Source organism: Oryx dammah, unplaced genomic scaffold (genome assembly GCF_014754425.2).
Source record: "Oryx dammah isolate SB20612 unplaced genomic scaffold, SCBI_Odam_1.1 HiC_scaffold_23, whole genome shotgun sequence".
NCBI classification, from domain to species: Eukaryota; Metazoa; Chordata; class Mammalia; order Artiodactyla; family Bovidae; genus Oryx; species Oryx dammah.
In genome coordinates this window covers 76,427,508-76,452,893 of record NW_024070207.1, presented here as the reverse complement: position 1 = coordinate 76,452,893, position 25,386 = coordinate 76,427,508, and the positions used below count along the sequence as shown (strand labels likewise).

The 25,386-nt window shown below is 37.1% G+C and overlaps 1 long non-coding RNA gene and 1 pseudogene across 1 annotated transcript in view; both read left to right on the top strand.

Moving 5' to 3' along the window:
• The window catches only part of LOC120882046, a 1,026,567-nt gene that overhangs the window by 685,055 nt on the left and 316,126 nt on the right, over window positions 1-25,386 (top strand). The gene's annotated exons all lie outside the window — the stretch shown is intronic.
• On the top strand, window positions 10,147-10,955 carry LOC120882045 (annotated as a pseudogene).

Here is a 25,386-nt window from a genome sequence, read left to right as displayed (position 1 = left end):
ATGCACCTATGGCCACTAACTTCCTTACACACCTGGTGCTGCCAAGGTTCCTGTGATCCAAGCAGTCATGCCACCTCCATGCCCAGTCCTCACTGGAGCAGGTCCAACTCCTCCAGGGCAGCCTCAGGAGTAAAACCCACGTGGATGACCCACATTCTAAAGTGAGGATAAACCACAATTGAACTCCAGGGACAGAAAAACTAAGGAAGAGAATAAAAAAACTTTTCCATCAGTTGTACAACATGCAGATTAAATCCACATGATCAACTAGGTAGACTCTGTCTGCAAGGAATATGTAAAAGGACAGTGAGTGTTCCCACAAAAGAAAATGCTCTAGTTTTGGCAGCTGTGGACATTAGAGGCAAGCACAAGTGGAAGTAAGGCCAAATTAAAGTCTGAGATGACCCCACAGCAGGTCTAGAGAACAGCCCTCCCCAGTACTAAAGGGCCTGCCAGAAAGGCAGAGACATGCTGTGGCTCACAGCAGGGGCAAGGGTTTTAAGAGTTGAGACTCTAGGAACATATTTATTGTTATTTTTATGTTTTGATATATTCGATTGTTAGTTCTGGATTTTTTTTAAATTTTTTTCTCCCTTCTTTTTTTCTCTGTTGTGGTTTATTATTATTATTATTATTCTATTTAGGCTTTGGGGAATATTTTAGTCACATTTTTGTTATATAGTTCTATTTTGGCTTTATGCTATCCTGTGTTTTTGTTTGTTGTTTTATTTTTGGTTCTTTATTGTTGCACTTTTTCTTTCATTTATATATAGATAGATAGAGAGAGAGATAGAGAGATAGATGTTTTCCTATATGCTTGTATTTAACTTTGCTTTTCTGTTTTTTTTAAAATCATTTTTGTTTTGTTTTCATTGCTTTATTCCTCAGATGACACTCTGTTTGGATTTATGTTTTAGATAGTTTTGTTTTTAATTGGTGAGTATCATTTTGGTTTTTTTTTGTTCATCAGGTCACTCTATTCTAATTTGTTTTCTTTGGTCTGTTTTGGCTCCTTGTGTGTGTGTGTGTGTGTGTGTGTGTGTGTGTGTGTTCCTCTGCTTTTGATTCACTTTGTCTGATTTTGCTTTTACCATTGTCTGGATTTTAATTTTTTTTCTTGTTTATTGTTGTGTTTTCTTTTGTTTAGTTGTTTTAATCCCCATTATTGCCATGACTAGGGCTTCCCTGGTGGCTAAGACGGTTAAGAATCTGCCTGTAATGCAGGAGACCCAGGTTCAATCCCTGCATTGGGAATATCCCATGGAGAAAAGAATGACAACTCATTTCAGCATTCTTACCATGGACAGAGGAGAGTGGTGGGCTACAGTCTATGGAGTTTCAAGAGTCAACGTGACTGAGTGACTAATACTTTCACTTTCATTGCCATGATTAATGCTTGGTTCAGATCAGATCAGATCAGATCAGTCACTCAGTCATGTCTGACTCTTAGAGACCCCATGAATTGCAGCACCCCAGGCCTCCCTGCCCATCACCAATTCCTGGAGTTCACTCAAACTTAAGTTCATCAGGTAGCAGGGTCTAAACTGTGGAAAATTCTGAAAGAGATGGGAATACCAGACCACCTGACCTGCCTCTGGAGAAACCTATATGCAGGTCAGGAAGCAACAATTAGAACTGGACATGGAACAACAGACTGTTTCCAAATAGGAAAAGGAGTACGTCAAGGCTGTATATTGTCACCCTGCTCATTTAACTTATATGCAAAATATATCATGAGAAACTCCAGGCTGGAAGAAGCACAAGCTGGAATCAAGATTGCCAGGAGAAATATCAATAACCTCAGATATGCAGATGATACCACCCTTACGGCAGAAAGTGAAGAGAAACTAAAAAGTCTCTTGATGAAAGTGAAAGAGGAGAGTGAAAAAGTTGGCTTAAAGCTCAACATTCAGAAAATGAAGATCATGGCATCTGGTCCCATCACTTCATGGGAAATAGATGGGGAAACAGTGGAAACAGTGTCAGACTTTATTTTGGGGGGCTCCAAAATCACTGCAGATGGTGACTGCAGCCATGAAATTAAAAGATGCTTACTCCTTGGAAGGAAAGTTATGACCAACCTAGATAGCATAGTGAAAAGCAGAGACATTACTTTGCCAACAAAGGTCCATCTAGTCAAGGCTATGGTTTTTCCAGTGGTCATGTATGGATGTGAGAGTTGGACTGTGAAGAAAGCTGAGTGCTGAAGTGTTGATGCTTTTGAACTGTGGTATTGGAGAAGACTCTTGAGAGTCCAAGTTGGACTGCAAGGAGATCCAACCAGTGCATTCTAAAGGAGATCAGTCCTGGGTGTTCTTTGGAAGGACTGATGCTAAAGCTCAAACTCCAATACTTTTGCCACCGCCTGCGAAGAGTTGAATCTTTGGAAAAGACTCTGATGCTGGGGGGGATTGGGGGCAGGAGGAGAAGGGGATGACAGAGGGTGATATGGCTGGATGGCATCATCAACTCCGTGGATGTGAGTTTGAGTGAACTCCGGAAGTTGGTGATGGACAGGGAGGCCTGGTGTGCTGCAATTCATGGGGTTGCAAAGAGTCGGACATGACTGACTGGCTGAACTGAACTGAACTGAAGCAGGGTCTTGGTTTCCTGAACAGAAGACAAACCTGATCCTCGGGGTGGATATGCTGAGTCTAGGATGCTAGGCTCCCAGACAACTCCTAGCCACAGGGAGTGTTAAATCTCCCACAAGTTCCTCTGCCCGAATTCAAGACCCAGAATCACCCAATGGCCTATACACCCAGACCTGGATGCCTCACTGAAACAACAAAAATCAGGACTGGGACACAAACCAAATCATTAGCAGACAGGCTGCCCATAGAAAACCCATAACAGACTACTTCACAGAGCCATGACCATCAGAGAAAGAAAACCCACCTCATCCCATGAGAATGCAGGCAAAAATTCCTTCCAACAGGAAGGATGCTGAACCACCAGAATGATCAACCTCACAAACCAGAGGAAGAGACAAAAAGCAAGAACTATGACCCTACAGCCTGGGGAAAGGGCACCTCAAACACAGTAAGTTAGACAAAATGAAGAGACAGAAATATCATGGAGACGAAGGAGCAAGACAAAAACACACAAGAACAAATAAACAAAGAGGAAATAGGCAAAATTCCTAAAAACAAATTCTTAATAATGATAGTAAAGATGTTCCAAATTCTAAAAATGGAATGTAGAAAATTCAAGAATCTTTTAATACATTTAACATGAGCCTAGAAGAAAGAAAGAATAAACAATAATGAACAACACAAATACTGAGATTAAAAATATTTTAGAAGAAATCAGTAGCAGAAAAACTGAAGCAGAAGAATGGATAAGTGAGCTGGAATATAGAAAGGTGGAAATCACTGCTGAAGATCAGAATAAGAAAAAAAAAGAAAAGAACTGAGGACAGTCTTAGAGAACTCTGAGACAATATTAAACACACCATTGTTTGAGTTATAGGGGTCCCAGAAAGAGGAGAAATGCTTTAAGAAGTTATTAGAAAGGATCATATTCAAAAGTTCCTATCATGGGAAAGAAAATAGTCAATCAAGTCCAAAAAGTGAAAACAGACTTAACAGGATAAACCGTAGGAAAAACACATTGAGACACATATTAATCAAACTAACAAGAATGAAGCACAAAGAAAAATATCAAAAGAAACAAGGGAAAAGGAGAAAGTAACATACAAAGTAATCATAAGGTAAATGGCTGATTTTTCAGCAGACATCCTACTGTCTAGAAGAGAATGGAAGAATAAATTTAAAGTAATGAAAAGGAAAAAACTGCAACTAAGATTATTTTACCCAGCAAGGGTCTCATTCAGAATGAATGGAGAAATAAAAAAAGCTTTAAAGACAAGCAAAAGTTAAAAAAAATTCACCACCATCAAATAAGTAGTAAAACAAATGCTAAAAGGATTTTCCTAGATAGGACACACAAGAGAATTAAAAAGACCTACAAAAACAAACCCCCAAAATTAAAAATGCCAATAGAAACATATATGTGTGTGTGTGTGTGTATCAATGATTACGTTAGATGTAAATGGATTGAATACTCCAAACAATAGGTATAGACTGGCTGAATGGATACAAAAATAAGATCATGTGTACACTGTCTACAAAAGACCCATTTCAAAACTATAGACACATCAGACTGAAAGTGAGGGGATGTATAAGATATTCCATGCAAATGGAAACAAAAAGAAAGCGAGAAAAATAATTCTCATATCAGACAAAAGAGACTTTTAAATAAATAATATTACAAGAGGCAAGGAAGAACACTATATAATGATCTAAGATTCAATTCGGAGAAGGCAAAGGCACCCCACTCCAGTAATCTTGCCTGGAAAATCCCATGGACGGAGGAGCCTGGTAGGCTGCAGTCCATGGGGTCGCTGAGAGTTGGACACGAATCAGTGACTTCACTTTCATGCACTGGAGAAGGAAATGGCAACCCACTCCAGTGTTCTTGCCTGGATAATCCCAGGGATGGCGGAGCCTGGTGGGCTGCCGTCTATGGGGTCGCACAGAACTGGACACGACTGAAGCAACTTAGCAGCAGGATTCAATTCAAGAATATATAACAAATGTAAATATTTATGTACCCAATATAGGAGCACCTCAATATATACGGAAAATGTTCAGTTTAGTTCAGTTCAGTGGCTCAGTTGTGTCTGACTCTTTGTGACCCCATGAATCACAGCACGCCAGGCCTCCCTGTCCATCACATCTTGTGGGGTTCACTCAAACTCACATCCATTGAGTTGGTGATGCCATCCAGCTGTCTCATCCTCTGTTGTCCCCTTCTCCTCCTACCCCCAATCCCTCCCAACATCAGAGTCTTTTGCAATGAGTCAACTCTTTGCATGAGGTGGCCAAAGTACTGGAGTTTCAGCTTTAGCATCATCATTCCTTCCAAAGAACACCCAGGACTGATATCCTTTAGAATGCACTGGTTGGATCTCCTTGCAGTCCAAGGGACTCTCAAGAGTCTTCTCCAACACCACAGTTCAAAAGCATCCATTCTTTGGCACTCACCTTTCCTCACAGTCCAACTCTCACATGCATACATGACCACTGGAAAAACCATAGCCTTGACTAGATGGACCTTTGTTGGCAAAGTAATGTCTCTGCTTTTCACTATGCGATCTAGGTTGATCATAACTTTCCTTCCAAGGAGTAGCGTCTTTTAATTTCATGGCTGCAATCACCATCTGCAGTGATTTTGGAGCCCCCCAAAATAGAGTCTGACTCTGTTTCCACTGTTTCCCCATCTATTTCCCATGAAGTGATGGGACCAGATGCCATGATCTTTGTTTTCTGAGTGTTGAGCTTACTTTTTCACTCTCCTCTTTCACTTTCATTAAGAGGCTTTTTAGTTCTTCTTCACTTTCTGCCATAAGAGTGGTGTCATCTGCATATCTGAGGTTATTGACATTTCTCCCTGCAATCTTGATTTCAGCTTGTGCTTCTTCCAGCCAGGCGTTTCTCATGATGTACTCTGCATATAAATTAAATGAGCAAGGTGACAAAATACAGCCTTGATTGGTCCTATTTGGAGCCAGTCTGTTGTTCCATGTCCAGTTCTAACTGTTGCTTCCTGATCTGCATATAGGTTTCTCCAGAGGCAGGTCAGGTGGTCTGGTATTCCCATCTCTTTCAGAATTTTCCACAGTTTATTGTGATCCACACAGTCAATGGCTTTGGCATAGTAAATAAAGCAGAAACAGATGTTTTTCTGGAATTCTCTTACTTTTTCCATGATCCAGCGGATGTTGGCAATTTGATCTCTGGTTCCTTAGCTGTTTCTAAAACCAGCTTGAACATCAAGAAGTTCACGGTTCACATATTGCTGAAATCTGGCTTGGAGAATTTTGACCATTACTTTACTAGTGTGTGAGATGAGTGCAATTGTGTGGTAGTTTGAGCATTCTTTGGCATTGCCTTTCTTTGGGATTGGAATGAAAACTGACCTTTTCCAGTCCTGTAGCCACTGCTGAGTTTTCCAAATTTGCTGGCATATCGAGTGCAGCACTTTCAGAGCATCATCTTTTAGGATTTGTAATAGCTCAACTGAAATTCCATCACCTCCACTAGCTTTGTTCATAGTGATGCTTTCTAAGGCCCACTTGACTTCACATTCCAGGATGTCTGGCTCTAGGTGAGTGATCATACCATCATGATTATCTTGGCTGTGAAGATCTCTTTTGTACAGTTATGTGAATTCTTGCCACCTCTTCTTAATATCTTCTGCTTCTGTTAGGTCCATAGCATTTCTGTCCTTTATCAAGCCCATCTTTGCATGAAATGTTCCCTTGATATCTCTAATTTTCTTGAAGAGATCTCTAGTCTTTCACATTCTGTTGTTTTCCTCTATTTCTTTGCATTGATCACTGAGGAAGTCTTTCTTATCTCTCCTTGCTATTCTTTGGCACTCTGCATTCAGATGCTTATATCTTTCCTTTTCTCCTTGGCTTTTTACCTCTCTTCTTTTCACAGCTATTTGCAACACCTCCCCAGACAGCCATGTTAACAGATGTTAAAGGGGAAATCAACAGGAACACAACAACAATAGAGGTCTTAAACACCCCACTTACATCAATGGACAGATCATCAAGACAGAAAATTAATAAGGAAACACAAGCCTTAAATTACACATTAGACCAGATAGATTTCATTGGTAACTACAGCACATTCCATCCAAAAGCAGCAGAATGCACTTTTTTCTCAAGTGTATATAGAAGAGTCCCCTGGATATATCACATCTTGGATCATAAATCAAGCCTAGGCAGATTTAAGAAAATTTAAATCATATCAAATATCTTTTCTGGCCAAAATGTTATATGAACTAAAAGAATAAAAACTGTAAAAAATAAAAACTGTAAAAAACACATGGAGGCTAAACAATATCTTTCTAAATAACCAAGAGTTCACTGAAGAAGGAAATTAAGAATTATCTAGAAACAAATGACCATGAAAGCATGATCATCCAAAACCTACAGGATGCAGCAAAAGCAGTGACAAAGGAAAAATTTATAGCAATACTAGTCTACCTCAAGAAATGAGGAATCCATCAAACAAACAACATAAGCTTATACCTAAAGCATCTAGTAAAAGGACAAGAATCCCAAAATTAGCAGAAGGAAAGGAATCATGAAGAGCAGAGCAGAAATAAATGAAAACAAAATTTAAAAAAAAAAGCAATAGCAAGAATCAATAAAGCTAAAAGCAGGTTCTTTAAGAAGATAAACAAAATTGACAAACCATCATCCAGATTCATTAAGAGAAAAGGCAAAGTAGTCAAATCAATAAAATTAAAAATGAAAAAGAAGTTACAACGGACAACAGAAATAAAAAGATCATAAGAGACTTCTACGAACAACTATATGCCAATAAAATGGAGAACTTGGTAGAAATAGACAAATTCTTAGAAAAGTATAACCTTCTAAGAGTGAACCATGAAGAAATAGAAATTATGAAAAGACCAATGAAAATCACTGAAATAAAAATTGCGATCAAAATGATCCCCAAAAGTGAATGACCAGGTTCAGATGCCTTCACAGGTGAGTTCTATCAAATGTCTAGGGAAGACATAACACCAATTCTTCTGAAACTCTTACAAAAAATTGCAGGGGGAGGAACACTCCCAAACTCATTCTATGAGGCCATGAACCTCCTGATACAAAAATCAGAAAAAGATATCACAGAAAAATAAAGTTACAGGCCAATATCAATCATGAACACAGGTGCCAAAATCTTTAACAAACACTAGCAAACTGAATCCAATAACACTTTAAAAGGTTCCTATGTGATGATCAAGTGGGATTTATCCAAGGGATGCAAAAATTCTTCAATATATGCAAATTAATTATTGTGATACACTATATTATCAAATTGAAAGATCAAATCTTATGGTTATCTCAACAGATGCAGAAAACTTCTGACAATATTTGACATCCACTTATGATAAAAATGCTTTAGAAAATGGGCATAGAAGAAATTTACCTCAACATAATACAGGCAATATATGACAAACCTACAGCAAACATCCTCAATGGTGAAAAACTGAAAGCAAAATTTCCTCTACCATCAGGAAAAATGTCAAGGGTGTCCACTGTCACCATTATTATTCAACATAGTTTTGAAACTCTTAGCCATGGCAATCAGGGAAGAAAAAAGAAATAAAGGAAATTTCTGGCTAGAAAATATAAGTAAGACTCTCACTGTTTGCAGAAGACAGGATACTATACATAGAAAACTAGAGATATAACAAGAAAATCACTAGAGCTCATCAATTAATTTAGTGTAGTTACAGGATACCAAATGATTACACATAAATCCTTTGTATTCCTATACATTAGCAAGGAAAAATCAGAAAGAAAAATATAAAAAAATCTCATTTACCATTGCAACAAAAATAATAAAATACTTAGGAATAAACTTATCTAAAGTTTAACCTACCTACAAACAAAAATAAATTCACCTACAAAAGACCTGCATTCATAAAACTATAAGAAACTGACGAAAGAAATCAAAGACAGTACAAAGAGATGGTGAGCTATATTATGTTCTAGGATTGAAAGAATCAATATTGTGAAAATTAGTGGAAAACAGAACACTCTTTAACAAAATTCAAAGCAAGATCCCCCTTGACACAGCTTCAAGAGTAACAAAAATTTAAAAAAGAAAAACAACAACTGAGACCTAATGAAACTTAAGATCTTTTTTACAGCAAAGGAAACTATAAACAAGATGGAACTAAAACCCTCAGAATAGGAGAAAATAACTGCAAATCAAACAACTGAAAGGATTGATCTCCAATATATGCATGCAACTCATGAAGCTCAATATCAGGAAAACAAACAACTCAGTCAATAAATGGGTGGGAGACTTAAACAGACATTTCTCCAAGAAATACAGATGGTCAATAAACACATGAAAAGATTCTCAACGTTGTTCATTATTAAAGAAATACAAATGAAAGTTACAATAAGGTATCACTTCACATCAGTCAGAATGGCCATAACTCAAAAATTTACAAACAATAAATGCTAGAGAGGATGTGGCAAAAAGGGGACCCTCTTGCACTGTTGGTAGGAATGTATACTGATACAGCTACTATGGAGAATAGTATGGAGATTCCTTAAAAACTAGGAATAAAGATACCATATGACCTAGCAATCCCACTACCGGGTATATACCCTGAGAAAACCACAATACTAAAAGACATATGTACCCCAATTGTGTTCCACATGTGTACCCCAACTTGTTCATTAAAGCACTATCTAGAAAGATGAATGTATAAAGAAGTGGTGGTACATATATACAATAGAATATTACTCAGCCATGAAATGAAAAAGATGTGAGTTAGCTGAACCTAGGTGGATGAACCTGCAGCCTGTTATACAGAGTGAAGTAAGTCAGAAAGAGAAAAACACATATTGTATATTAAAGCATATATATACTAGAAAAAGAAAATGGTGTGATGAACCTATTTGCAGGGCAGAAATAGAGACACTGACATAGAGAAAAGACGTGTGGACACAGCTGAGGAGAAGTTGGGACAAATTGAGAGAGCTACATTGAAACATATCTATTACCATATGTAAAATATATAGCTAGTGGGAAGTTGCTATATAACACAGAGAGCTCAACCTGGTGTTCTGTGACAACCTAGAGGGCTGGGATAGGGTGGTGGGTGGAAGGGAGTTTCGAGAGGGAGGGGACATAAGTATACTTATGGCTGATTCATGTTTTTGTATGGCAGAAACCAGCCCAACATTGTAAAGCAATTTTCTGACAATTAAAAATAAATTTTAAAAAATAATTTTAAAAACCAATTATCTTTTTATATAAAACAGTACTCACATAACTATGAATAGAAGGGAACTTCATCAACCTGATAAGTGGAATCTCCAAGGAACACAGTTAACATCAAATTTAGTATAGAAAGACAATGTTTTCCACTTAAAATCAGAAACAAGAGAAGCATGTCTGCTTTCACCACTTTTTTGCAACATAAAACTATAGGTTCTAGTCAGGACAGTTAGTTCAGATGAGGAAATATTAATAATAGATAATCAGCTGCTTGATCTGCAGATTTGCAGGAGGCCAAAGCCAGGATTACATTGTAACCATGTTTTGCAATCTGTATGAAAATGATGTCACTAATTGGAGTCCTCAGGGCAGGATTCATCAAGTTGAATATGCAATGGAGCTGTCAAACAAGGTTCAGCTACGTTTTTTTTTTTTTATCTGAAATTAAAAAAAAAAAAACAAAACTCATGCAGTGTTGGTTGCATTGAAAAAAGCACAAGCAGAACTTGCAGCTCATCAGAAAAAAATGTTCCTTGTTGATAACAGTATTGCTATTTCAGTTTCAGGATTTACTGCTGATGCTAAATGTTATGTAATTTTATGTGCCAGGGGTGTTTGGATTCTAGATTTGTATTTGACAGACCTCTTCCTGTGCCTTGTCTTGTATATCTAATCAGAAGCAAAACCCAGATACCAATGCAGTGATATGGCTGGAGACCATATGATGTTGGACTGCTCATTGTTGATTATGATACAGGCCCTCACATTTTCCAAATTTGTCCATCTGCTAACTATTTTGACTGCAAGGCTCTGTCCACTGGAGCCCATTCTCAAACAGCTTGTATTTACTTGGAGAGATATATGTCAAAGTTTTTGGAGTGCAATTTGAATGAACTGGGTAAACATGGTCTGGATGTCTTCTGAGAGACACTGCCTGCAGAACAGGATCTAACTACAAAGAATGTTTTCAATGGAATTGTTGGTAAAGGCTTGGAATTTCTGCCATATGATGATGATGATGTGTCTCCACTCATGGAAGATCTTGAAAAAAGACTGCAGAGAAAGACACAGCCTACTCAACCTGCTGATGAACCTACAGAAAAGGCTGATGAACCAATGGAACATTAAATAATAAATCAGTCTATATATGTATTAGACTAACTAAACATTCAGAAAATGAAGATCATGGCATCTGGTCCCATCACTTTATGGCAAATAGATGGGGAAACAACAGAAACAGTGACAAACTTTATTTTCTTGGGCTCCAAAATCACTGCAGATAGTGACTGCAACCATGAAATTAAAAGGTGCCTTCTCCTTGGAAGAAAAGCTATGACCAACCTAGACAGCATATTAAAAAACGGAGACATTACTTTGCCAACAAAGGTTCATGTAGTCAAAGCTATGGTTTTTCCAGTAGTCATGTATAGATGTGAGAGTTGGACCATAAAGAAAGCTGAAAGCTGTAAAATTGATGCTTTTGAACTGAGGTGTTGGAGAAGACTCTTGAAACTGTAAACTGAACTGAAGTGATATATGTATTATCATACATGTAAGAATGCAGGAGCATATACTGATGAGGATATTCTATACTTTGAACCAGAAGATGCAGAATGGTGGAATGGAATGGTATGTTTTAGGAATCAGTTCAGATGTGAGTTTTTCCCAAGCAACTTCACAGAAACTGTATATTGGAGTTGATTTTTCTTTAAGATGTTTTTTATACTCGTTTTCAAGAAAGCATAGTTATCTGTATTAATGTATTTTATATGAAGAACATAGTGTCTTTGTGGTTTTAAAGACAACTGTGACATAAAATTCTTTCACCTGAAAAATAAAGGGTAGATTGGAAAGGAAGAGTAAAACCTCTCTATTTACAGATGACTTAGATTTGTTTATAGAAAATTCTAAGGAAGCAACTATAAATTTTAGAAATAATAAGAATTTTATTAAACTTTTAGAATACAAGATAAACAAAATCAATTGTATTATCAATTAAAATACTAAAAACCAAATAAAGCAATTCTACTTAATATAAAAATATATACTTGGGAATAAATTTTGCAATGATGTGAAAGAATACTACATTAAAGACTACAAAAATTTGGGGGGAAATCAATACATGTAAAGATATTTCATATCATGGACAAAAAACAATATAACTAAAATGGCAATAATCTATAATTTAATCTACATATTCAGTGAAATCTCTGTAAAAATCCCCCAAGTTGATAAACTACTAAAATTCATATGGACCCAAAACAGCCAAAAAAATGTTGACAAAGGAAGACCAAATTGGAGGACACACCTTTTACAACTTTAAATTTGACATTAAGCCTTCAGAAGGAGGTGTGATAGTGTCAAAAGGATAGTCACAGAGATTAATAGAATATAACTGAGAGTTCAGAAACAAGCCTTTATATTTGTGGTCAATTGATTTTTAACAAGCGTCCCAAGACTGTCCAATATGGAATGAAAAGTCTCTTCCACAAATTGTACTGTCACAACCATATATTTACATGCAAAAGAATGACACTGAAACCTTTCCTCCTACCATACTCAAAAATTTACATAAAATGTGTCATAGACGTAAAAATAAGGGTTAATATGATAAAGTTCTTATAAGTAAATCTGCATGACTTTGGGTTAGGCAGTACTTTCTTTAATATGGCACTAACCCTTATGGCAGAAAGTGAAGAGGAACTAAAAAGCCTCTTGATGAAAGTGAAAGAGGAGAGTGAAAAAGTTGGCTTAAAGCTCAACATTCAGAAAACGAAGATCATGGCATCCGGTCCCATTACTTCATGGGAAATAGATGGGGAGACAGTGGAAACAGTGTCAGACTTTATTTTGGGGGGCTCCAAAATCACTGCAGATGGTGACTGCAGCCATAAAATTAAAAGATGCTTACTCCTTGGAAGAGAAGTTATGACCAACCTAGATAGTATATTCAAAAGCAGAGATATTACTTTGCCGACTAAGGTCCGTCTAGTCAAGGCTATGGTTTTTCCAGTAGTCATGTATGGATGTGAGAGTTGGACTGTGAAGAAGGCTGAGTTCTGAAGAATGGATGCTTTTGAACTGTGGTGTTGGAGAAGACTCTTGGGAGTCCCTTGGACTGCAAGGAGATCCATCCAGTCCATTCTGAAGGAGATCAACCCTGGGATTTCTTTGGAAGGAATAATGCTTAAGCTGAAACTCCAGTACTTTGGCCACCTCATGCGAAGAGTTGACTCATTGGAAAAGACTTTGATGCTGGGAGGGATTGGGGGCAGGAGAAGAAGGGGACGACAGAGGATGAGATGGCTGAATGGCATCACTGACTTGATGGACGTGAGTCTGAGTGAACTCCGGGAGTTGGTGATGGACAGGGAAGCCTGGCGTGCTGCGATTCATGGGGTCGCCAAGAGTCGGACACAACTGAGCAACTGAACTGAACTGAACTGAAAAGCAAAAATGACAGAGAAAAAATAAGCTGAACTTTATCAAACTAAATATATGCATGTCAGTGGATACTATCACAGAATGAAAATACAACCAATAAAATGGGAGAAAATATTTGCAAATCATACATCTAAAAAGAGAGTAGTATTTAGGATATAGGGGCTTTGCTGCTAGCTCAGTGGTAAAGAATCCACCTGCGAATGCGAGACTTCCCTAGGTCGAGAAGATCCCCTGGAGAAGGAAATGACAACCCACTACAATATTCTTGCCTGGGAAATCTCATGGACAAAGAAGTCTGGTAGGCTACTCTGTCCATAGGGCCACAAAAACAGCTGGACACGACTTAGAGACTAAACAACAATACCTCATGATATATAAAGAACTCTCATAACAACAATAAAACACTGAAGAATCCAATTTAAAAAATGAGCACAGAATTTGGATATTTCTAGAAATAAGATATAAGTAAATGACTTATAACCCCATGAAAACATGCTCAACATCATTAGTCATTAGGGAAAGGCAAATAAAAACCACAATAATATACCACTTCATACTCATGCAGTTCAGTTCAGTTCAGTCGCTCAGTCGTGTCCGACTCTTTGTGATCCCATGAATCACAGCACGCCAGGCCTCCCTGTCCATCACCAACTCCCAGAATTCACTCAGACTCGCGTCCATCGAGTCAGTGATGCCATTCAGCCATCTCATCCTCTGTCATCCCCTTCTTCTCCTGCCCCCAATCCCTCCCGGCATCAGAGTCTTTTCCAATGAGTCAACTCTTCACATGAGGTGGCCAAAGTACTGGAGTTTCAGCTTTAGCATCATTCCTTCCAAAGAACACCCAAGGCTGATCTCCTTTCGAATGGATTGGTTGGATCTCCTTGCAGTCCAAGGGACTCAAAAGAGTCTTCTCCAATATAACAGTTCAAAAGCATCAATTCTTTGGCGCTCAGCCTTCTTCACAGTCCAACTCTCACATCCATACATGACTACTGGAAAAACCATAGCCTTGACTAGACGGACCTTTGTTGGCAAAGTAACGTCTCTGTTTTTCAATATGTTATCTATGTTGGTCATCACTTTTCTTCCAAGGAGTAAGTGTCTTTTAATTTCATGGCTGCAGTCACCATCTGCCGTGATTTTGGAGCCCCCCAAAATAAAGTCTGACACTGTTTCCACCATTTCCCCATCTATTTCCCATGAAGTGATGGGACCAGATGCCATTATCTTTGTTTTCTGAATGTTGAGTTTTAAGCCAACTTTTTCACTCTCCTCTTTCACTTTTATCAAGAGGCTTTTTAGTTCCTCTTCACTTTCTGCCATAACTGTGGTGTCATCTGCATAGGGTGACTATAACTAAAAACAACATCAGTAACAACAAGGGTTGATAAGGATATGGAAAAGTTGCAACCCTGATACTTCCCTAATGGAATCTTAAAACTTTGCAGCAACATTGGAAAACAGTTTGGCAAATAATCAAAATGTTAGATCTACAGTGCCATGTGGCCCAACCACTTTATTCTTAGTTATATAGCCTGAGAGAACTGAAAACATACATCCATACAAGAACTTGTGCACACATTTTCAAAGCAGCATTACTAATAATATTCAAAAAGTAAAAGCAATCTAAATATTTGTCAAATGATGCATGCATAAAATATGTGGTATACACAAGCAGCAAAATGGGATTCAGCAGATAATGGAGTGTACTTATATGTGAAATAACATAGATGAACCTCAAAATAAGGCTGTCACAAAATATCACATATATTATGATTCAATTTATATGGAATGTCTGGAACAGGCAAACACTTAGAGATGGCTAGTAGAATAGATTTTGTTTAGGTCTGGAGTAGGGAATGGGAAAAGAATCCTAATGGGTATGAGGCTTCCTTTCAGGGTGACAAAATGTGATAAAATTAGATAGTGATTGCAAAACTCTGTGCCAGTTATTACCAATAAGACAATGTCATATATGTCAGTGTCCATCAATAACAAATCAGAAAATAACATTTATGCAGAATGAAATATATAAAATATTTGTGAAGCAAACAAAAAAACCTGAAGAATACAAAGTAGAAAAATTAATGGAGAAACATACTATGAATCTAGAAGGAAAGATATTTATCTTGTCAAATATCTTCATTTTACCACTGCAAAGAGTTTTTTTTTTTAATAAAGTAATTCAGATCAATGATGGAGTTCATTACTGGTATGGAAAAATAATGCAAGGCTTCTAACCCTGGATCATACCTTGTTTGAGAACCCAGGGATTTTAATGCAGTAGTTAATAAATAGTTATGTTCTGTATCTTAATTATATTCTATAATAAATTGAATGAATCATCCCCTCAGGCATCATTATTATGGAGTATGTGGTATTATTTTTACCTGAAGACACCTGGTAATAGCATTTTAAAATGGAGGGAAAAGAACTGGAGCTCAGAGGGAGTACTGGTTGATTCCAGAAACTCAAGAAGCTCACTCAAATTCCAGTTTGTGACTAAGAGGTTGTTCTCAGACACTAAGGTTGTCAGTTTCATATTTTTGTTTGTTAATATGTACATATCAATAATCATCCCTAAACTATCTACCAGTGACATTAAAACTCTTTTGATGCAATCAGGTAATATATTGGTTACCATATTTTCGAGAGAAAGAGAGATCCTTTTGGGACAACCCTTATTCCTGCTACCACCTGGATTTACTTGCTCTCTAAACCCATGCACAACTACCTCTTTTCTTAAAGCTACTATGCTGGGAATTGACTTTCTCTTTCTTCTGCATTTGATTCCAACTTCCCTCTGTCCAATTTCTTATCCTTTTCCTCTTTCTTAGTGTCTTCCTTAGGTTTACATAGATGATATTATCCCGTTGAAAGAAAAAAATGCACATTAGATAATTTTTGAGCTTATGTTAAAAAATGCATTTATACTATTCTCACATTTGATTAACAGTTTGCCTAGGTATAGAATGCTGGAACATAAACAGTATTTCCTCAAAATATTCTATTGTCTTCTAGCTTCCAGTATTGCTGTTAATAAAGTTTATTTCTTAACTCAGATTTATTTCCTTGACTGTTCTTTTTTCTGGAAGCTTTAATGACTTTCTGATTTGTGTTTTTGAAAATTTATATTTATCAAAGTTTTCAACTTCTAAAATTTGTTGTCAGCTTTCCCCTGCTATAATCTCCTCTCCTGTTCTTATTTTATATTTGTGGTTATATTTTATCTATTCATTTTATGACATTTTAGTAAAGTGAAGAAACAGATAAGCTTAAATATTGAAAGTCTCTTTTTTAAAGCATAATAAAAATTAAAATATGCATAAATAAATTCTTGTGACACTTTTGAATTGGATAAGTAAACAATAAACTCTGTATGTGCCTAGACAGCATCAAAAGTCATCTATGAAGGAATAAAATTAAAAATAGTCTTATAATTGCATGCAATATTAAATGCCAGGAAATAATAGGACAATGTCTATATAGTTTTGAGGAAAATCTTTTGAGTCAATAATCCATATTGTCAAAGTTGTTATTATGCATAATGAGAGAAGCATAATATTTTATTCATGAAATATTTCACTCATGAACAACTCTTTTTTAACAAATTTTACCCCAATTTCTTTTTTTTTTTTAATTTACAATATTGTATTGGTTTTGCCATACATCAGCATGAATCCACCACAGGTATACACGTGTTCCCCATCCTGAACCCCCCTCCCTCCTCCTTCCCCATACCATCTCTCTGGGTTGTCCCAGTGCACCAGCAATGTTCAAATCCCCCTGGTTTAATAGTTGAGTTTTATTTTATTTTTTTAACAAAAACATTCACTGGAGTATACTTGATTTAAAATGTTGTGTTCCTTTTTGCTATATTATAAAAAGAATTGGTTATACATATACAAATATTTATTCTTTTTTAATAAAGATTTTATTCCCATACTGATTACACAGTATTGAGTAGAATTTCCTGTGTGGTTCAGTAGGCCCTTTTATAATTAGAAGTATGAATATGTCAATACCAAAGTGAATATGTCAATACAAATCCAAATTTATCCCTCATCTCTTTCCCCTGCTAACCATAGATTGTTTTCTACATACTGTCACTCTAATTCTGTTTTGTAAATAAGTCAAATAGCAACATTTTTTAGATTCCTTATACAAGCAATATAATCCAATATTTGCTTTTCTCTGTTTGACTTACTTCAATCAGTATGACAATGTCTAGGTGCATCTATGTTCCTGAAAATGGCATTATTCTGTTTTTTTCTTTTACAGGTGAGCAATATCCATTGTATGTATGTAACAAATCTTTATCCATTCATCTGTTGATGGACTTTTAGGTGGCTTCCATGCCCTGGATATTATATATAGTGCTGCAGTGAACTTTGGGGTGCACATATCTTTTTGAATTATGGCTTTCTCCAGATATATGCTGAGGAGTAGAATTCCTAGATCATATGTTAGTTCTATTTTCAGTTTTTTAAGGAACTACCATACTGACTGTGTGGATCACAATAAACTGTGGAAAATTCTGAGAGAGATGGAAATACCAGACCACCTGACCTGCCTCTTGAGAAATCTGTATGCAGGTCAGGAAGCAACAGTTAGAAATGGACATGGAACAACAGACTGGTTCCAAATAGGAAAAGGAGTACGTCAAGGCTGTATATTGCCACCCTGCTTATTTAACTTCTATGCAGAGTACATCATGAGAAATGCTGGACTGGAAGAAGCACAAGCTCAAATTAAGATTGCTGGGAGAAATATCAATAACCTCAGATATGCAGATGACACCACCCTTATGGCAGAAAGTGAAGAGGAACTAAAAAGCCTCTTGATGAAAGTGAAAGAGGAGAGCGAAGAAGTTGGCTTAAAGCTCAACATTCAGAAAACAAAGATCATGGCATCCGGTCCCATCACTTCATGGGAAATAGATGGGGAAACAGTGGAAACAGTGTCAGACTTTATTTTTAGGGGGGCTCCAAAATCACTGCAGATGGTGACTGCAGCCATGAAATTAAAAGACGCTTACTCCTTGGAATGAAAGCTATGATCAACCTAGATAACATATTCAAAAGCAGAGACATTACTTTGCCGACTAAGGTCTGTGTAGTCAAGGCTATGGTTTTTCCAGTAGTCATGTATGGATGTGAGAGTGAAGAAGGCTGAGTGCCAAAGAATTGAAATGAACGATGCTAAAGCTGAAACTCCAGTACTTTGGCCACCTCATGCGAAGAGTTGACTCATTGGAAAAGACTTTGATGCTGGGAGGGATTGGGGGCAGGAGAAGAAGGGGACGACAGAGGATGAGATGGCTGGATGGCATCACTGACTCGATGGACGTGAGTCTGAGTGAACTCCGGGAGTTGGTGATGGACAGGGAGGCCTGGCGTGCGCCAATTCATGGGGTCGCAAAGAGTCGGACATGACTGAGCAACTGAACTGAACGGAACCATACTGTTCTCCATAGCTATACAAACTTACATTCTCCACAAGAGTGTAGAAGAGTTTTCTTTTCTCCATACAGTCTTCAACATTTACTGTTTGTAGACTTTTTGATGATGGCCATTCTGATTGATGTGAAGTGATATCTTATTGTAGTTTTTGTTTGTATTTCTCTAATAGTTAGTGATATTGAGCATCTCTTCCTGCTCTTTTGGGCAATCTGTATGCATTCTTTAGAGAAGTGCATATTTAGAACTACTGCCTATTTTTTATTAGGTGGTTGTTTTGTGTTATTGAACAACACAAGCTCTTTGTGTTCTTAGGAGATTAAAACCTTTTCAGTCATTTCAGTTGCAAATATTTTCACACATTCTATGCATTGTCTTTTGTTTTGTGTATTGTTTCCTTTGCCGTGCAAACACTTTTAAGTTTAATTAGGTCCCTTTGTTTTGTTTTTATTTTAAATAAGAAGTGGGTCCAATAATGTCTTGCAGAGATTTATGTCAGAAAGTGTTTGACTTATGTTTTCCTTTAAGAATTTTATTGTATCTGGCTTTATATTTAGGTCTTTAATCTACTTTAATTTATATTTGTTTATGGTGTTTGGGAGTGTTCTGTTCTTTTACATGTAGCTGTTCACTTTCCCCAGTATAGTTTGTTAAACAGACTTTATTTTTATTTTTTCCCTTTTATATTGTTGCCTTCCTTTACATAGACTTGTTGACAATAGATGTATAAGTTTATCTCTGGAATTTCTATCCTGTTCCATTGATCTATGTTTCTCTTCCTCTTTTGGTTCTAGCACTGTACTGTTTTGACTACTGTAGCTTGGTAGTACAGTATGAAGTCACGGAGCTTGATTCCTCCAGATCATTTGTTTTCTTAAGATTACTTTGGCTATTTTGTTCTTGGTTTGCAGAGTTTTCCATAAGAATTGCCAATTTTTGGTTCTAATTCTGTGAAAAATGTCATTGGCAATTTGTTAGGTATTCTATTGTATCTTTAGATTGCTTTGTGTAGTATAGGCATTTTTATACTACTGACTTAATCCAAGAACATTGTATATGTCTCCATCAGTTCGTGTCATCTTTTATCAGTATCTTATAGTTTTCTGAGTATATGTCTTTTACCTCCTTCAGTTCAGTTCAGTTCAGTCGCTCAGTTGTGTCTGACACTTTGCAACCCCATGAACTGCAGCATGCCAGGCCTCCCTGTCCATCACCAACTCCCGGAGTTCACTCAGACTCACGTCCACTGAGTCAGTGATGCCATCCAGCCATCTCATCCTCTGTCGTCCCCTTCTCCTCCTGCCCCCAATCCCTCCCAGCATCAGAGTCTTTTCCAATGAGTCAACTCTTCTCATGAGGTGGCCAAAGTACTTCAGTTTCAGCTTTAGCATCATTCATTTCAAAGAAATCCCAGGGCTGATCTCCCTCAGAATGGATTGGTTGGATCTCCTTGCAGTCCAAGGGACTCCCAAGAGTCTTCTCCAACACCACAGTTCAAAAGCATCAATTCTTTGGTGCTCAGCCTTCTTCACAGTCCAACTCTCACATCCATACATGACCACTGGAAAAACCATAGCCTTGGCTAGACAGACCTTAGTCGGCAAAGTAATGTCTCTGCTTTTGAAAATGCTATCTAGTTTGCTCATAACTTTCCTTCCAAGGAGTAAGCATCTTTTAATTTCATGGCTGCAGTCACGATCTGCAGTGATTTTGGAGCCCCCCCTCAAAAAAGTCTGGCACTGTTTCCACTGTTTCCCCATCTAGGTAGGTTCATTCTTATCTGTTTTATTTTTTTCTGATATGATGGTAAACACTACTGTGTCTTTAATTTCTCTTTCTGACCTTTGCTGTGTTTTATGGCATTTCTATTTACAGTTTTTTTTTCTTTTTTTTTAAGCAATCTACACACTGTTCTCCATAGTGGCTGTACTAGTTTTCATTCCAACCAACAGTGTACTAGGGTTCCCTTTTCTCTGCACCCTCTCTAGCATTTATTGTTTGTAGACTTTTTGATAGCAGCCATTCTGATGGGCATGAGATGGTACCTCATTGTGGTTTTGACTTGCATTTCTCTGATAATGAGTGATGTAGAGCATCTTTTCATGTGTTTGTTAGCCATCTGTATGGCTTTTTTGGAGAAATGTTTGCTTAGTTCTTTGGCTCAGTTTTCTTCTTTTCCAATTTGAGTTTCTTTTATTTTTCTTCTCTGATTGCTGTGGCTAGGACTTTCAAAATTATGTTGAATTAAAGTGGCAAAAGTAAATATCTTTGTCTTGTTTCTGACCTTTGAGGAAATGCTTTCAGGTTTTCATTGTTGAGAATGAAGTTTGCTATGAGTTTGTCATACATGGTCTTTATTAGGTTGAGGTTTGGTCTCTCTAAGTCCACTATCTAGAGATATTTTTTATCATAAATGGGTGCTGAATTTTGTTAAAAGCTTTTTCTGCATCTATTGAGATTATCATATGGTTTTTAGTCTTCAATTTGTTAAATTGCTTAGCATGATTTCAACCTTCTTAAATTTACCCAGTCTTGATTTGTGACCTAAGATGTATCCTGGAGAATATCCCATGTGCACTGGAGAGAAAAGTGTATTCTGCAGCTTTTGAGTGGAACATCCTGTATATACCAATTAGATCTATCTGGATTAATACGTCATTTAAGACTTGTGTTTCCTTATTAGTTTTCTGTGTGGATGATGTGTTCATTTGTGTAAGTGGGGTGTTAAAAACCTCTAATGTTGTTTTGCTACTGTTGATTTACCCTTTAATATCTGTTAGCATTTTCCTTATATATCGAGGTGTTCCTAGGTTTGGTGCATGTATATTTACAATTGCTATGTATTTTTCTTGGATTGATTCCTTAATAATTGTATAGTGCTCTTCCTTGTCTCTTGTAACAATATTTATTTAAAAGTCTATTTTCTTTGATCTGTGTATCATTACCCTAGCTTTCTTTTGATTTACATTTGCATAAAATGCCTTTTTCCATCTTTTCACTTTCAGTCTATATGTGTACTTACATCTGAAATGCATCTCTTGTAGACAGCTTATATACGGGATCTTGCTTTTTGTATCCATTCAGCCAGTCTATGTCTTTTGATTGGAGCATTTAATCCATTTACATTTAAGATAATTATCAATATTTATGTTTTTGTTGACATTTTATTAATTGTTTTGACTTTGCTTTTTATGCTTTTTTCTTCCCTTCTTTTTTTCTTCTTCTCTTGTGATTTGATAGTTATCTTTGGTGTTGTGTTTGTGTTGCCTTTCTTTTTTCATGTCTATCTATTATAGTTTTTTTTTGGTTTGCTGTTCCCATAAGGTTATGATATAACAGTCTGTTTTTTTTAAATATAGATTTATTTATTTTAATTGGAGGCTAATTACTTTACAATATTGTATTGGTTTTGCCATACATCAGCATGAATCCTCCACAGGTATACACTTGTTCCCCATCCTGAACTCACAAGGTTGTTTTAATTTGCTGGTCTCTTTCTTGCCTATTTCTTTATCATTTGTTGGCAATTTAATTTGGTAGAACTAAATTCTCTTAGCTTTTGCTTTTTGATTTCCCCATCAAATCTGAATGAGAATCTTGTTGGATAGAATGTCCTCGGTTGTAGGTTTTCCTCTTTTATTACTTTCAGTATATCATGCCACTCCATTCTGGCAAGCAGTTTCTGCTGAAAAATCAGCAGAGAACCTTATTGAGATTCTCTTGTATGTTATGTGTTGCTTTTCCCTGGTTGCTTTTCATATTTTTTATTTGTCTTTAATTTTTGTCAATTTGATTAATATGTGTCTCAGCATGTTCCTCCTTGAGTTCATCCTATTTATGATTCTCTGTGCTTCTTGGACTTGTACATTTTCTTATTTAGGATAGTTTTCTGTTATAATATGTTCAAATATTTTCTCAGGCCCTTTCTCTTTCTTTTCTCCTTCTGCAACGTCTATAACATAAATGTTCATTTATTTAATGTTGAACCAGATATATTCCTTGAGATTTTCTTCATTTTGTTTCAATGTTTTTTTTTCTTTATTCTTTTCTGTGGCAGTATTTTCCACCATTCTGTTTTCTAACTCACTTATACCTTTCTCTGCTTCAATTATTCTGCTATTCATTTCTTCCAGTGTATTTTTCATTTCATTTATTTTATCACTCATCTCTGTTTGCTGTTTACATTTTATAGCTCCTTTTAAATTATTTCTTGTGTATCTCAATCTTAGCCTCCATTTTCCTGAGATTTTTGATCACCTTTACTATCATTATTTGGAGTTGATTTTAAGTAGATTGCCTGTATCTATTTAGCTATTCTTGTGGATTTTTATCTTATTCCTTCATTTGCAATATATTTCTGCATCATTTAAATTTGTGTTTCAGTATTTGTGGTCTATTTTTCACAGGCTGCAGAATCTTAATATCTCTCCATTCTGGTGTCTGCCCTGTGGTGGATATGATTGGTATAGGGACTTGTTCAGGCTTTCTGGTGGGAGGGATTGATGCCTGCCCTTTGGTGGGTGAAACTGGGCCTTCTCACTCTATATGGCAGGATTGTGTCAAGGGTGTGTTTTGTGATATCTGTGAGCTAAGTGTGACTTTGTGTAGCCTGTTTGCTAATGAATGGGGCTATGTTCTTGTCTTGCTGTTTGTTTGGCCCGAGGCATTCCAGCTTTTGTTGTTGTTGTTGTTGAGTTGCTCAGTCATGTCCAACTCTTTGTGATGCCATGGACAGCAGCACACCAGACATCCCTGTCCATTACTATCTCCCTGAGTTTGCTCAAATTCATGTCCATTGAGTCAAGGATGCCTTCCAACAATCTCATCCTTTGTGGTCCCCTTCTTTTACCTTTCTGAATGTTTAGTTTTAAGTCAGATTTTTCACTCTCCACTTTCACTTTCATCAAGAGGCTCTTTAGTTCCTCTTCACTTTCTGCCATTAGGATGTGATCACCTGCATATTTGTGCTTATTGATATTTCTCCCAGTAATCTTGATTCCAGCTTGTGCTTCATCTAGCCTGGCATTTCACATGATGTACTCTGCATATAAGTTTAAAAAGCAAGGCGATAATATACAGACTTGACATACTCCTTTCCCAATTTGGAACCAGTCTGTTCTTCCATGTCAAACGTTTGCTTCTTGAACTGCATACAGGTTTCTCAGGAGAAAGGTAAAGTGGTCTGGTATTCCCATCTTTTAAAGAATTCTCCACAGTTTATTGTGATCTACACACTCAAAGGTTTTAGCATAGTCAATGAAACATAAGTTGGTGTTTTTTCTGGAATTACCTTGCTTTTACTATGATGCAATTCAGTTCAGTTCAGTTCAGTCACTCAGTCGTGTCCGACTCTTTGCGACCCCATGAACCACAGCATGCCAGGCCTCTCTGTCCATTACCAACTCCCAGAGTTCACTCAGACTCATGTCCATTGAGTTTGTTGATGCCATTCAGCTATCTCATTCTCTGTCGTCCCCTTCTCCTCCTGCCCCCAATCCCTCCAAGCATCAGAATCTTTTCCAGTGAGTCAATTCTTCACAGGAGGTGGCCAAAATACTGAAGTTTCAGCTTTAGCATCATTGTTTCCAAAGAAATCCCAGGACTGATCTCCTTCAGAATGGACTGGTTGGATCTCCTTGCAGTCAAAGGGACTCTCAAGAGTCTTCGCCAACATCACAGTTCAATAGCATCAATTCTTTGGTGCTCAGCTTTCTTCACAGTCCAACTCTCACATCCATACATGACTACTGGAAAAACCACAGCCTTGACTAGACAGACCTTTGTTGGCAAAGTAATGTTTCTGCTTTTGAATATGCTATCTAGATTGGTCATAATTTTCCTTCCAAAGAGTAAGCGTCTTTTTTTGTTGTTGTTGTTATTTATTTTGTATTTTTTTCCTTCTCCATACAAATTTATTTATTTTTATTTTTTTATATAATTTATTTTTTTTACTTTACAATTCTATATTGGTTTTGGCATACATTGACATGAATCCACCACGGGTGTACATGTGTTCCCAAACATGAACCCCCCTCCCACCCCCCTCCCCACAACATCTCTCTGGGTCATCCCCGCCTACCAGCCCCAAGCGTGCCATATCCTGCATCGGACATAGACTGGCAATTCGATTCTTACATGATATTATACATGTTTCAATGTCATTCTCCCAAATCATCTCACCCTCTCCCTCTCCCACTGAGTCCAAAAGTCCACTATACCTATCTGTGTCTATTTTGCTAACCTGCATACAGGGTCACCGTTGCCATCTTTCTAAATTCCATATATATGTGTTAGTACACTGTATTGGTGTTTTTCTTTATGGCTTACTTCACTCTGCAGTTTCATCCATCTCATCAGAACTGATTCGAATGTATTCTTTTTGATGGCTGAGTAATACTCCATTGTGTATACGTACCACAGCTTTCTTATCCATTCATCTGCTGGTGGACATCTAGGTTGTTTCCATGCCCTGGCTATTATAAACAGTGCTGCGATGAACATTGGGGTACATGTGTCTCTTTCAATTCTGGTTTCCTCTGTGTGTATGCCCAGCAGTGGGATTGCTGGGTCATAAGGCAGTTCTATTTGCAATTATTTAAGGAATCTCCACACTGTTCTCCATAGTGGCTGTACTAGTTTCCATTCCCACCAAC